The sequence below is a fragment of the Sus scrofa genome, chromosome 12, assembly GCF_000003025.6.
Source record: "Sus scrofa isolate TJ Tabasco breed Duroc chromosome 12, Sscrofa11.1, whole genome shotgun sequence".
Classification (NCBI taxonomy): domain Eukaryota; kingdom Metazoa; phylum Chordata; class Mammalia; order Artiodactyla; family Suidae; genus Sus; species Sus scrofa.
In genome coordinates, this window is record NC_010454.4 from 44,756,459 (window position 1) to 44,769,803 (window position 13,345).

The 13,345-nt window shown below is 52.0% G+C and overlaps 1 protein-coding gene across 1 annotated transcript in view; it reads left to right on the top strand.

The window, feature by feature from the left end:
* The window catches only part of FOXN1 (forkhead box N1), a 31,712-nt gene continuing 26,335 nt past the window's right edge, over positions 7,969-13,345 (top strand). The window contains 1 exon segment of the mRNA XM_021067477.1: positions 7,969-9,007. The gene's annotated coding sequence lies outside the window, so the exon portion shown is untranslated.

Sequence of the window (13,345 nt, forward strand, 5' to 3'; positions counted from 1 at the left end):
AAGAATCCAGCATTGCCATGAGCTGTGGTGTGGGTCGCAGATGCGGTTCAGATCCCGTATCGCTGTGGCTCTGGTGTAGGCAGGTGGCTACAGCTCTGATTAGACCCCTAGCCTGGGAACCTCCACATGCTGTGACAGCGGCCCAAGAAATAGCAGAAAGACAATTAAAAACAAACAAACAAAAAACTTCTGTGGTAGTGAGCTCTCTGTTGCTAGAGAAGATCAAATGAGGCCAAAAACAAGTTGAGGACAGTCGGCCTGATACAGCTTGGTTCCCAGTTCCCAGCACACGGCCTGGTGACTATTGTATGATTGAATGAATATATCAGCAGCACAGAGGGCTTCTTGCTTCTGGAGGGAGGTTGGACCCTGCCCCCAAGGCGTCTTTCCAGACTGCTGGAGTGGAGTGCTGTGTGACCTTGAGCCGATGTCACCTCTAGGCTCATCAGATAAGCCCAGATTTATGAGCCAACGCCTAGTTTTCCCCTGTCTCTGTCCCCTTGGGCCCTGGGAATGTCCCTGGTTCCCTTCCCCCCTCTTCCTATTGGCCAGCCCCAGTCCCAGAGGCAACTGAAGCAGCCGAGGGCCTAGGAAGGAGCTATCAAGCCAAGTTTTTTAAGGGGAGCACTGGCGGGGGGGGGGGGGTCTTGTTAGGGGGATGGAGAAGGTGGGAGCAGGGATACTGATCTTCCTCTGGGGGTTTACCTTGACGTGGGCCTTAGGTCAAGGGAAGCTTCAGGGATTAGGGTCCTCAAGCCCAGAATAGGCCCCTTGGGACTCCAGCCCTGACCTCCCTGCCTCCCCAAAGTCTCAGAGAGGAGGCTGTTCCTGAAACGGGAGGCATGAGCTGTGTAGGGGGGTGCATGGTGCAGCCAGGGGTGCAGGGTGAGGGGTGGGGGAGGACTGGAATGGGTGAGGTTCTGGTGGGTGCCAGCCTGGAGAGGGTGCCCCCTTGCAGCCTCCACCCAGTCTGGCCCCATTAGTCATGATCAGCAGAGCTGAGAGGTTTTACTAGGGGCAGGGAGTCTGAGGCCTCAAAAGGGTGAGCCTCAACCTCAGGGAGAGGAGAAGGAGGAGGGGACATGGTTGGGGTGGATAGAGCAGTCTGATTGGAAAGAGTGTGACAGAGATTCAAAAGAACTACTCTTGGAGTTCCTGTCGTGGCGCAGTGGAAACGGATCCAACTAGGAACCATGAGGTTGGGGTTCGATCCCTGGCCTCGCTCAGTGGGTTAAGGATCCGGCATTGCCGTGAGCTGTGGTGTAGGTTGCAGATCCACAGCAACCTACACCAGTCATACAGATATATATATATATATTTGTACAGCAGAATTTGACAGAACATTGTAAATCAACTATAATAGAAAAAATAAAAATCTTAAAAAAAGAAAAATATCTATGTTATACCCAAATCCATTTTCTGTACAGCAGAAATTAACACAGCATTGTAAATCAACTATCCTTCAATGAATTTTTTTTAAAAAGAGCTGCTCAGAGTTCCCTGGTGGCTCAGCAAGTTAAGGATCCAGAATTGTCACCACCGTGGCTCAGGTCACGGCTGTGGCACAAGTTCAATCCCTTGGGAACTTCCGCATGCCGTGGGAGTGGCCAAAAAAAAAAGAGCTGTTGGAGTTCCCATCGTGGTGCAGTGGTTAATGAATCCAACTAGGAACCATGAGGTTGTGGGTTTGGTCCCTGGCCTTGCTCAGTGGGTTAAGGACCCGGCGTTGCCGTGAGCTGTGGTGTAGGTTGCAGAGGCAGCTCAGATCCCACGTTGCTGTGGCGGCTACAGCTCTAGTTAGACCTCCAGCCTGGGAACCTCCATAGGGAGCAGCCCTAGAAAAGGCAAAAAAAAAAAAAAAAAAAAAAAAAAAAAAGGGTGGGGAGACCACAGACACCCCTACACAGAGTCACAGATGCCTGGTCACACACAGAACAGTGCACAGACACATGCACTAATACTTGCATATCAGGAGTTCCCGTTGTGGCTCAGTGGTTAACGAATCCGACTAGGAACCATGAGGTTGCGGGTTCGGTCCCTGCCCTTGCTCAGTGGGTTAACGATCTGGCGTTGCCGTGAGCTGTGGTGTAGGTTGCAGACACGGCTCAGATCCTGCGTTGCTGTGGCTCTGGCGTAGGCCAGGGGCTACAACTCGATTCAACCCCTAGCCTGGGAACCTCCATATGCCGTGAGAGCGGCCCAAAGAAATAGCAAAAAGAAAAAAAAAATACTTGCATATCATAGTTACACACTCACAGGCACTCACAGCCCTTCAGACACTCGGAGTCATTCAGAGACACACACAGTGTCTTATGTCACAGACACTGACACAAATGTGGATGCCCATGCACACAGTGTCAGACCTGAGTGTTCCCAGACGTACAGAGAAGCTCACGCACACGGAGGCACTGATTCTGAAATGGTCACACCCAGCGTCACATTATAGCTCCACGGATCTAGTTCACACCCGTGGTGGCACATGTGAGTGTGAGAACAGAAGTATATATGCTTGCACACCCAGTCACATACAGGTACCCATGTATTACACAGACACTGATGCCAGTGAAAACACACACCACACACACACACACACACCCCCCAATATTACTCCTCCCTGCCTCCACAAAACTGCCTCCTGCAGCAGGAGAGATTAAAGTGTGACAGGAGAAGCCTGTCCTCCCCACCCAGCAGGACTCTAGCTACAGCCCTCGCCACTGGTCCCCCCCCCCCCGCCACCCCCAACCAAGCTCTCAGCTTGGAAACTCCCTGAATTTCCCAGCCGGTCAGCCAACCGGAACCAGCTCAGACCTCCCAGCCCAGCGCGCCTGTCACACGCCCTCCACGGCCCTGGCCAGTGCGCCTCTGATCATCCACAGCCGCCATAGAGCGGCCTGCTCTCCCCCAGGAAGCCCGTCCTGACCAACTCCAGGCCTCTCCAACCCTCTGATACAAGGTCCTTGGGCTTCCAGGGTTGGGACAGCCATGCTCCGGCCCTGCTCCTCAGCAGATGTTCTAAAGTGTCTTCCAGGCCAGTGGAGTGAGGCTTGGAAGGCCAGGAAGTGGCAGGCTCAGCCTTGGGAACTCACTCTGGGAAGACAAGTTGGGCTCAAGTGGACGAATGAGCACAAGTGGACAGAAGATAAGATGGCCAGTCCTGGAGTTCCCATTGTGGCTCAGCAGAAACGAACCCAATAGTATCCATGAGGATGCGGGTTCAATCCCTGGCCTCGCTCAGTGGGTTGGGGATCTGGTGTTGCTGTGAGCTGCAGTGTTAAGTCCCAGATGCTGCTCAGATCCCTCATTGCTGTGGCTGTGGCGTAGGCTGGCAGCTGCGGCTCTGATTCGACCCCTAGCCTGGGAATTTCCATATGCCACTGGTGCAGCCCTTAAAAAAAAAAAAAAAAAAAAGGCCAGTCCTACTGTGGAGTGCAGGGAGGGGACCCCCCTCTTCCATCACACCAGGATGCCCAAGAGTGGGAACCTACTCTTCCTTTTTCCTGGAGATACCAGACTGCCTCTTGGCCGACATCAGCCAGAGAGATTTCCATCCCCGGTCAGAGCAGCCCAGCAACGGACAGTGAACCGGTTCTGACCTCTGGTCTCCAGAAAGACGGGACCTCCCCTGGTCCCGTCTGTTTAAACGCCCAGCTACCGCCCATCCAGCTACGTCTGCAGGTCCTGCAGTCAGGGTGCTGGAGTGTGTGGGACCACACCCCCAGATGGAAGCAGCTTCCAAGGGGGCAGAATTGAGGACAGACACCAGGACAGAATGTCTGGGTCTAGAGAGAACTCGAGGGGCTGGAATGATGAGAAAAAGGAGAGGGTGGTCCTGTCTGGAGGCCAAAGGGGAGGAGAATGACCTCACAAATTCCCTTTCAGTCCCAGTTCTCTGGAATTTCCAAGGCTCCTGCTTCAACTCCCAGACTGCATGCAATGAGGAAGCAGTGCTTCCCAAAGGAAAGAGGGAGCCAGAGCCCGCACCCATTCCTGGGGCACAGGCGGATCCTGTTTCAGAAGGGAAAGAAGTTCATCTCACCCACGAGTCTCACCGCAGGAAGGTGAAAAACTGCAGTCTTTCCTGCCCTCCCATCAGAGCCTCCATGGTACCCTTGGCCCCTAAATCCATTTGCCTTTCCTTGATTTTTAATGAAGTGGAAAGCCTTTTCATTTGTTTATTAGCCATTTTTATTTTAGCTGTGAATTGCTTATTCATGTCCTTTGCCCATTTTTCTGTGAGATTGTCTTTCTTATTTATTTAGAGGAGCTCTTTATATATTATGGATATTAACCCTTTGTCATATGTTGCAACACTTTCTTCCCAGCTGTTTTTTGTCTTTCAACTTTGTTTATGGTATATTTTGTTCTAAGGAAATATTTAATTTTTACTTAATCAAGCAACATATTCCTTTATGGCTTCTGGATTTATGTCATACTTTAAAAATACCTTCTCCTTTCCATAATTATAAAAATGTTTCTGGGGTTCCCATGGTGGCGCAGTGGTGACAAACCAGACTAGTGACCATGAGGACGCAGGTTCAATCTCTGGCTTTGCTCAGTGGGTTAAGAATCCAGCATTGCCATGAGCTGTGGTGTAGGTCACAGATGCAGCTCCGATGCCACATTGCTGTGGCTGTGGTATAGGCCAGCAGTTGTAGCTCCAATTTGACCTGTAGCCTGGGAACTTCCATATGCCGAGGGTGTGGCACTAAAAACCAAAAAGCAAAATACATATATATATATATATATATATTTCTTATACTTTTCAATTTATGTTAGATCTTTAATCCAGCTGGATTTTTTTTTTTTTTGCTTTTTTTTAGGATTGGATTTTTTTTTATGCATAGCATGAATTAGGATTTAAGTTTATTTCTTTCAAGTGGAAAGCCCATTATCTCAAGTCCATTTATTGAATTTTTTACACTTTATTGCTGCTTTAAAACATGTTTATTTATTTGTCTTTTCTAGGGCCTCACCCACGGCACATGGAGGTTCCCAGGCTAGGGGTCCAATTGGAGCTGTAGCCACTGGCCTACGCCAGAGCCACAGCAATGCAGGATCCGAGCCGCATCTGCAACCTACACCACAGCTCACGGCAACACCAGATCCTTAACCCACTGAGCAGGGCCAGGGATCGAATCCACAACCTCGTGGTTTCTAGTCGGATTCATTTCCGCTGCGCCACAACAGGAACTCCAAAAACTCTAAACTATTATCATGTAGTTACTCTTTCTCAAACTTTAAAATCAACTCATCGGAGTTCCCATCGTGGCTCAGCAGGGTTTCATCCCTGGCCTTGATCCATGGATTAAAGATCTGGCGTTGTCGTGAGCTCTGGTGTAGGTCGAAGACACGCCTCAGATCCCTCGTTGCTGTGGCTCTGGTGTAGACCGGCAGCTACAGCTCCCATTAGACCTCTAGCCTGGGAACCTCCCTATGCCAAGGGGACAGCTCTAAAAAGACAACATAAATAAACAAACAAATAAATAAATAAAATCAACTCATCAAGTTCAGGGGCATGGGAGATTAGACATTTGATTGGAATTACATTCAGTTTACAGATTATTTAGGAAAAATGTACATCTTTACAATATGATTTGAGCTCATGAACATGATATACATTTATAGTTGTTCAGGGTTTATTTTATGTCCGTCAGTAAAATTCTCTTGTTTTCTTCATGTAGATTTTATGTTTTTTTTTTAATTAAGTTCATTCCTGGGTATTTTGTAATATAATTTTGTTGTTATTGTGAGTTGGATCTTTTGTCTCCTTATATTTTCATATTGGTTGTTTTAGAAATGGTTTTGATTTTTCTATACTTAATATATGTATATTTGGCTACTTACTGAAGTTTCTCATTGGTTCTCAATTTTTCAGTTGATTCTCTTAAGTTTCCTAAGTGAACAATCACATCATCTGTAATTCTTGAAGATTTTGCCTCTTTCTTGCTTGTGTTTATGCCCCCTCTTTTTTTGTGCCCACAGCATGTGGAATTTCCTGGGCCAGGGATCGAACTCATGCTACAGAAGCAATTCAAGCCACTGCAGTGACAAAGCCGGATCCTTAACCTGCTGTGTCACAAGAGAACTCTTGTCCCTTATTTCTTCTTTTTTTCTTTTCTTTTCTTTTTTTTTTTAGGGCCGTACCTGCACAAAAGTTCCCAGTCTAGGGGTCAAAACAAAGCCATAGCCACTATGCCACGGCCACAGCAACACCAAACCTGAGCTGCATCTGCAACCTTCACCACAGCTCATAACACTGCAGCTCATGGCAACGGTGGATCCTTAACCCACTGAGTAAGACCAGGGATTGAACCTGCATCCTCATGGATACTAATTAGGTTGGTAACCCTCTGAGCCACAAAAGGAACTCCTTGTGGCTTTTTTTTTTTTTAATCTTTTTAGGGCCACACCTGCACCATATGGAGGTTCCCTGGCTAGGGGTCCAATCCAAGCTGTAGCTGTCAGCCTACGCCACAGCAATGCAGGATCTGAGCTGAGTCTGTGACCTACACCACAGCTCACAGATCCTTAACCCACTGAGCAAGGCCAGGGATCGAACCTGCATCCTCAAGGATGCTAGTCAGATTCATTTCTTCTGAGCCACGATGGGAAATCCTTTTTTTTTTTCCTGTCCCTTTTTTCTTTTTCTTATCTTCTTGCACTGGCTAGGGCCTTCAGAATAATGTGGATGCGAGAGCAATGATAGCAGCCTCCAATCTACAACTTTTCATGGTTCTCTGTACCCAGATTATCAGTAAGGAAACACCTGTGAGTCTAGAATAACACTTAGCGCTGTATACATCAGATAGGAGCAATTAGCAAACACGCTAGGTCCTGGCAGTTGCCCTTTCACTGTGAAACTCCATTGATTGCCAGGTGAAGGGAGCAGGGCTTCGATTGCTAATGGGAGTCCCAAGAAAGGTAGATTGAGTCAGGGCTCCTGTTCTTGGCCCCAGAACCCAATTCCTATACCCAACTGGGCAAAGCCAGTACATCTCATTTTCCACCCAGCATCACTGGGCTTGATAACTAGAAAGGGGGCACATATCTATGAGCATCTACTATGTACCAGGGATTGTGTTAGAAACTTTAAACATAATGCTATTGAATCCACAACAAGTCTATGGGTGAATAATATTATTCCTTCGTTAGCAAAAGAGGAAACAGGCTTGGAGTGGTGAGGATGGAAGATGACACAGCCAACCGCGCTCACAGATGACGTCATTGTTATCCGCCTCGGCATCCTCTTTTTGAAATAGATAGTCCCCGCTTCGACGAAGAAGTCTCCAAACGTTTTAGTCTACCCCACACAGGTTCCAGATGAACCCCGTCATCCCCCAGCCAAGGCTGACTCTACCTCCCTCCTTGGAATGAGATAAAGTTGGGAGGAGCGGACCTGTCCGAACCCTCAAACTGAAGCCAAATCCCAGGCTTTGCTGGGTAGCAGCTCTGCCATCGGAGCCTTTAGTTCCAGGAAGGACAAGTGGGCTTGAAGGCGAGGACAAGGGGGAGATAAGGATGCAAAAAAACGGCCAGAGAGAGAAAACAGGGATGGGGCAAAGAAGATGAAAAAGGAACAGTGTGTAGGAGGTAGGGACAGGGTCTGGGCAGAGAGCCGGGGACTGGCCCCAGGCCTGAGTCCAGGTGGGAGAAGTAGGGACCAGGTTCCAGGGCTCACCAGGCATGCCACTGTCAATGTGGATTCTGAGGGGCCAGAACCAGGGCCACAACCGCATAAATTTCTTCTTCTTTCTAGGGCTGCGCCAGAGGCATGTGGAGGTTGCCAAGCTAGGGGTCGAATGAGAGCTGCAGCTGCCAGCCTACACCACAGCCGCAGCAATGCAGGATCTGAGCTATATCTGAACCTACACCATAGCTCACAGCAATGCCGGCTCCTTAACCCACTGAGCGAGGCCAGGGATCGAACCCGCATCCCCATGGATACTAGTTGTGTTAGTTAACACTGAACCACGATGGGAACTCCAACCACATAAGTTTCTGTTTCCATCATCCAGACCATAAAGAGTGGCCATGGATAAGAACCAGGGGGTCCCCATCTCGACCTGCGTGGACGCAGATACACACACAGGATTGACCCAGACCACAGATGTCTGCACAGACACGAGGGTGTAAACACACAGATGACACACAAAAGGATACAGGCACAGGCCTGGAGACAGGGACACAGATCCACATACAGACATGAGAAAAGACACAGACACAGATGCACACCAACCCAGAAGACAAACGTGCAAACACATGGAGACACTCATATGCCCGCAGACACACAGAGGAAGTCACAGATACTGCACACATGGGTGCACACACCCACACCCACGAGGAGACACCCTGAAGGTGTCAGAGGGACTGCAGAGAGGCAGGCAGGTGGCTAGACCTCATGGACAGATAGTTTCTTGCTTATGCCTGGCCTTTGAGGGGTCACAACTATTGCCTGTGCACGGCAGGCTTGAGGATCCAGGGCCGCCACACAGAACTGCTCCCCAGAACCCCCTCACCAGTTCACGAACACACACGCGATGGCCCAGATCTCCTGACACACATGTGCGTGTCCTGGCAGGCCTATGCCCCACCCATGGGGGCTGACATCCCATTCTGGGGCGCGGAGAGGGGCCACAAGACAGCCCCCTCCTCCACAGGCCACAGGCTGTGCCCGCTGGCAGAGACAAGGGGCCCAGGCTGGTCCAGGAGGAGGGAGGGGTTGGGGGGGGCCGGGGCGCGGCTGGGGCGGGCACAGGAGCCCGTACCTGTCAAACAAGAGCCAAGGAGCAAACTAGCTTCTTAGTCACCTTGCTCTTCTCCCCGCTTTGGCAGCAGCCCCTCAGGGCAAGGGGAAGCTGATATCATAATTATTGGCTCACCCAGCAGCTGCCTCCCCTCACCTGATGTCAGCACAGACCCAGGACGGCCGAGCTGACGGACTGACAGACAGACGGAGCTCCTGGCCCCCCAGACCCCGGCCCCCACGCCGACCTGCTTCACTGAGCAGGTAAGAGGAGACCCGGCCCAACTCAGCCGTGGAGGCCAGCGGGGCTGGGCCAGGGTATGGGGGGGGTGGCCTTTTTAACAGGCCCTGGGAGTAACTGGGAGCACCTGGGTGCTCCCCGTCTTCTCATTGCAGCTCAAGGGAGAATCAGGAAGTGGGGTGAGTGCCTGGAGGTCAAGGAGGACCCCCTCCTCCATGCTCCTACCTCTTCTTCCTGTTCCACATCGTCTAACTTCAATCTTTCCTGCTGTAGTGTGGTTTCTCCTTCTGGTGCCTGGTGGATTTGGTGTGTGGGTCTCCTTGTGTTGGGAGGGTGGGCTTAGCCACACGGTACCAGGAGAAAATAAGGACTCTGAAGGGCTAGAATTGGAAAACGAGAGCCGAAAGACCAGGAGGCAGATTCCCAGTTTGGTGGCTTCTCCAAGTGGAGCGGGGAGAGCCTGGCTCTGGGGGGCTGAGTGGTGCTAAGGCTGTGTGTCGATCAAGGAATCACTCAGCATCTCTGAGCGGAGTTGGCTGGGATCTAGATACCTGGGCCTGGTTGCGGGGGAGGCCTGGGCTGCAGGAAGGAGATGGTGCAGCTGGTGGAGAAGGAGACAGATGGCAAACAGGTGTTGTGGCCAGAACCTGATGCTGAGCTGAAGGCAGAATCCCCCAGAGGCCTAGGACCATCTCTCTCCCTCCAGACCCCTGAAATCAAGAGCCTGGTGAGCAGACCTGGGATATGCAGGGAGGTCTCAGACGCCTGGAGTTGGGGGTCTGGGGAGCAAAGGCCGTTCAGGAACTGGCTGGAGCAGCAGGAAGACCCCTCTGACTCCTATGGCTTCCCCCCTCCCCAACACCCAATCTGGCGAGTAAGGTTCTGGCATTCCCCGTGGAGTCCCCAGGCCTCCCTAAATGTCCAAAGAAACAAGTTAGATTAAGAATAGACTCGATTAAGTGGGTGTGTTTGCCTCTTCTCTCTGCACCTATAGGCGTGGGAAGAGAGGTTTGTGTGTGTGTGTCACGGTCACGGCTGGTCCGCAGGAAAGGACCTGGGCGGAGAGGGCACATCCTCTTGAGAAATCATCTCCTCTGTGCCCCCTGCTTCTAGGGGGGCATTCCCCATGCTGGACAGGTCGCTCCCCGCCCCCCACTTTCCTGAGGGAGGAAACGTGGTCATTCCCTGCCCAGCCTGATGTGCTTCCTGGAGGCTGAAGTCTCTGCAGCCCAAGGATCTGGCTCTGCTTTGCCCCCACAGGCTTCTCCATTGCTTGCTGTTAAACCCAGGTCCTCTGGGCTGGTTGGTGAGATGCAGAGGGTGGCACGGCACTCCCGTCCTGTCCCCGCGGGCCCTTTTACCACCTTGGTCATTCTCTGACCCCCAGGATGCAGGCCGTAGAAAGGCACCCCCAACCGCCCGGGCAGTGCCTCCGTCCCAGACCCCCTCTGCTGCGGTGAAGCCAGGCAGGGCCAGAGGGGAGCTGGGTCCTGGGGAGGCTCAGGTCCCCAGGAACGAAGGTACCGTGGGGAGAGGTGCATGTCCTCCCAGCTCCCCACCCGGCCCCGCCCGACCTGCCTCTGCCGAGCTCAGCTCCGGGCTCCAGGGCCTGCCGAGGCACGCTGCCCGCCCCCCAGGCCCGGCGCCTCACTCACCTCCCAGAGCCAGGAACCTGTTCTCCCAGGAATGCCAGGGAGTTCTCAGAGGACTTTATTTCCCAGGGGCTCGGAGCCCCAAAAACCCTCTCGGTTCTGCTCCTGGGAAGGCAAGAGAAAGATTAAGGGAGTTGGGAACGCTCCCTGTTCCCCATGTTTGTCTCACCCATACACTGACCTCATACGGCCCCCAATCAACAGCTGTGCCTTCATTCATTGTGAGACGGGAGAAGGCTTGGGACAGTTAAAGACAAGAGGGAAAGCCCACCAGTGACACTTGGCTTCTGGGAAGCTCACCTTGGTCTAAGAGAGAGCCTTTTTTAGCCCCCAAGGAGAGTTCCATCCACCCTCTAAGAAAGGACCACTTCCAGCATTTCCTGTTGTGGTTCAGCAGGTTAAGAACCCAACCAGTATCCATGAGGATGCAGGTTCAATCCCTGGCCTTGCTCAGTGGATTAAAGGATCTGTCATTGCTGCGAGCTGTGGTGTAGGTAGCAGTGGTGGCTCAGGTTCCATGTGGCTGTGGCTGTGGCATAGGCTGGTAGCGCCAATTCGATCCCTAGCCTGGGAACTTCCATAGGCTTCAGGTGCAGCCATAAAGAAATGAAAAGGAAGTACCACTTCCCAGGGTCTCTCCATCCTTCTCAGCCAGGAAGTCCTTCCCACCATCTGACCTTCCTCCTTTCAGCTTGAGTCTTCATAGACCAGCAGAACCCCCACTGCCTGCCTCCCCAGGGTTCCAGCACCCAGCTAGAGACTAAGTCACACTGACATTTTCTAGGAGCTTGTGTACAGGAAGAAAGAGAAATAAGGCCTTGTGTGCACCGCCCCTTCTATTAGTCTCTCTGGCTCCACGCTCTAAAGAGACGGAGACTGGTGGGAGGCATTTCTGCCTGCCTTCCCTTATTCCCCTACATCAGAGGGACCCCCAGAAACAGAGGTCCTACAGATGTGCCCTCCCCTCTTTCTTCCCCAGTCCCAGCCCACCCTCCCTGCTGAAGCCCGAAGCAGGGAGCTTAGCAAGCTGAGATTGGCTTCTGCAGCAGGAGAGATTGACATTTGACTGCAGAGAGCTGCTTCAGCATTTTAAATTGAGTTTAGCCGGACTATGTGACCACGGAGGTGGTTTCCAGAGTGGAGAGGCAACCATTGATCTGTGATGGGTGTGGCTGGGCTGGTGACATGCCCAGGAGCTGGGGAATGACAAGATGACCTCTGCAGGAGTACATCACAGAAGCATCAATCAAAGGTCCCTGAGCAATTTTGGTCTTTCCAGTGTCATCATTCCTATCCTTTGCCCCTTCCTCCAACTCTGCACCCATCGCAACCTCCACCCGCCACCCTCCCATCTCCTCTCACAACCCAGGTCTATCCCCCTCCCCATCTCCAACCCCAACCCAGCCCTCTTCCTATCCAATCCCCATCCCCAATTTCACCTCCACCTCCACAACCCCATTCCTCTCTTCCCTCTCTCCTTCGCCTCCTTAGTCCCACCTCCGACTTCATCCCGCCTCCACCCTCCCATCTGCACACCATTTTCAGCCCCCCAGAATAGATCTACCCATACCTCGGAGATCCACTTTGGAGTTCAACACCCTTCATCCATGCCCCTGCCAGGTCCTGGTATGTCCTTCACATTCTCCCAGTGTTCAAAAAAAGCCCAGGGCTTTTTTTTTTTTTTTTTTTTTCCCCTCTTGGCTTATATTGGCCAATAAGCCAAAATGGATTGGCTAGGAGAAGCCGTTCAGCTTCCTAATCCTATCTGGTCCTTAAGGGCTGGATGTTGGCTAAATAGTAAAAGTGAGTTCATGCACAACAAGACAAGTTGAGGTCTGATGTCCACATGGACCTCTTGACACTGCAGGTGTGTGACAGGGGAAGTGGGGTGATGAAGAGACAAGCTCAGAGGGCCCCAAAGGGAGGCGGGGGGCAGGGGAGGTGCTGGGAGCATAATCGGTCCTATTAGGCATGGCCAGGCCCAAGGCAAGGAGATGGACAAAAGCTCAGGCAAGGAAGCCTGCCAGGTTGTTTAGGAATGACTGCAGCCGTGAGCATCCCTGGGTCTCTACCCCGCCTGTGGCTCTTGCTTAGTCAGCTCAGATTAATGGGGCTTGGAGAGAATTAGCTGAATCGTGATCTCTCAGGGAACTTGACTCGAGAGCCAGCTGTGAGTCACAGGCAAAAGGAAACCTAGGCTCTCATGGCTACTCTGGAAGCTCCAGAGGATGGGCACCCCTCAAGACCCCCCAGACTGCGCCAGAGAGCTTCCCAGAGGTCTGACCCTAACCCTCCACCCTGTGCTCCTCAAGCCCTGCTCCCTCAGCCTGAAGCTGCTGCTTCTGACAAGCTTTCGCCAACCTAGGCACCACACACAACACACACACACACACACACACACACACACACACACACTCACTCCCAGAACGGGGCGTGGCCCTGGAACCGGATCGCCCGGAGACTGTTGGATATCCCACCTACACTTGTAAATTCCACAGCCATGTCCCAGACTACACCAGCCCATCAGCCGGTCTTGGAAGGCATAGGATGTGCATGAGGACACACATACACACACATCGCCATGATCAGAAAACCCAATTATCAGACTCTCCTCTTAGCAGAGGCAGAATGCCAGCAGTGTTCACTGTCAGAGGGGTCCCCACCTTGGACCCCAAGGAGCAAGTGGCTTTGGAGAAGAGGCCCTGCTCT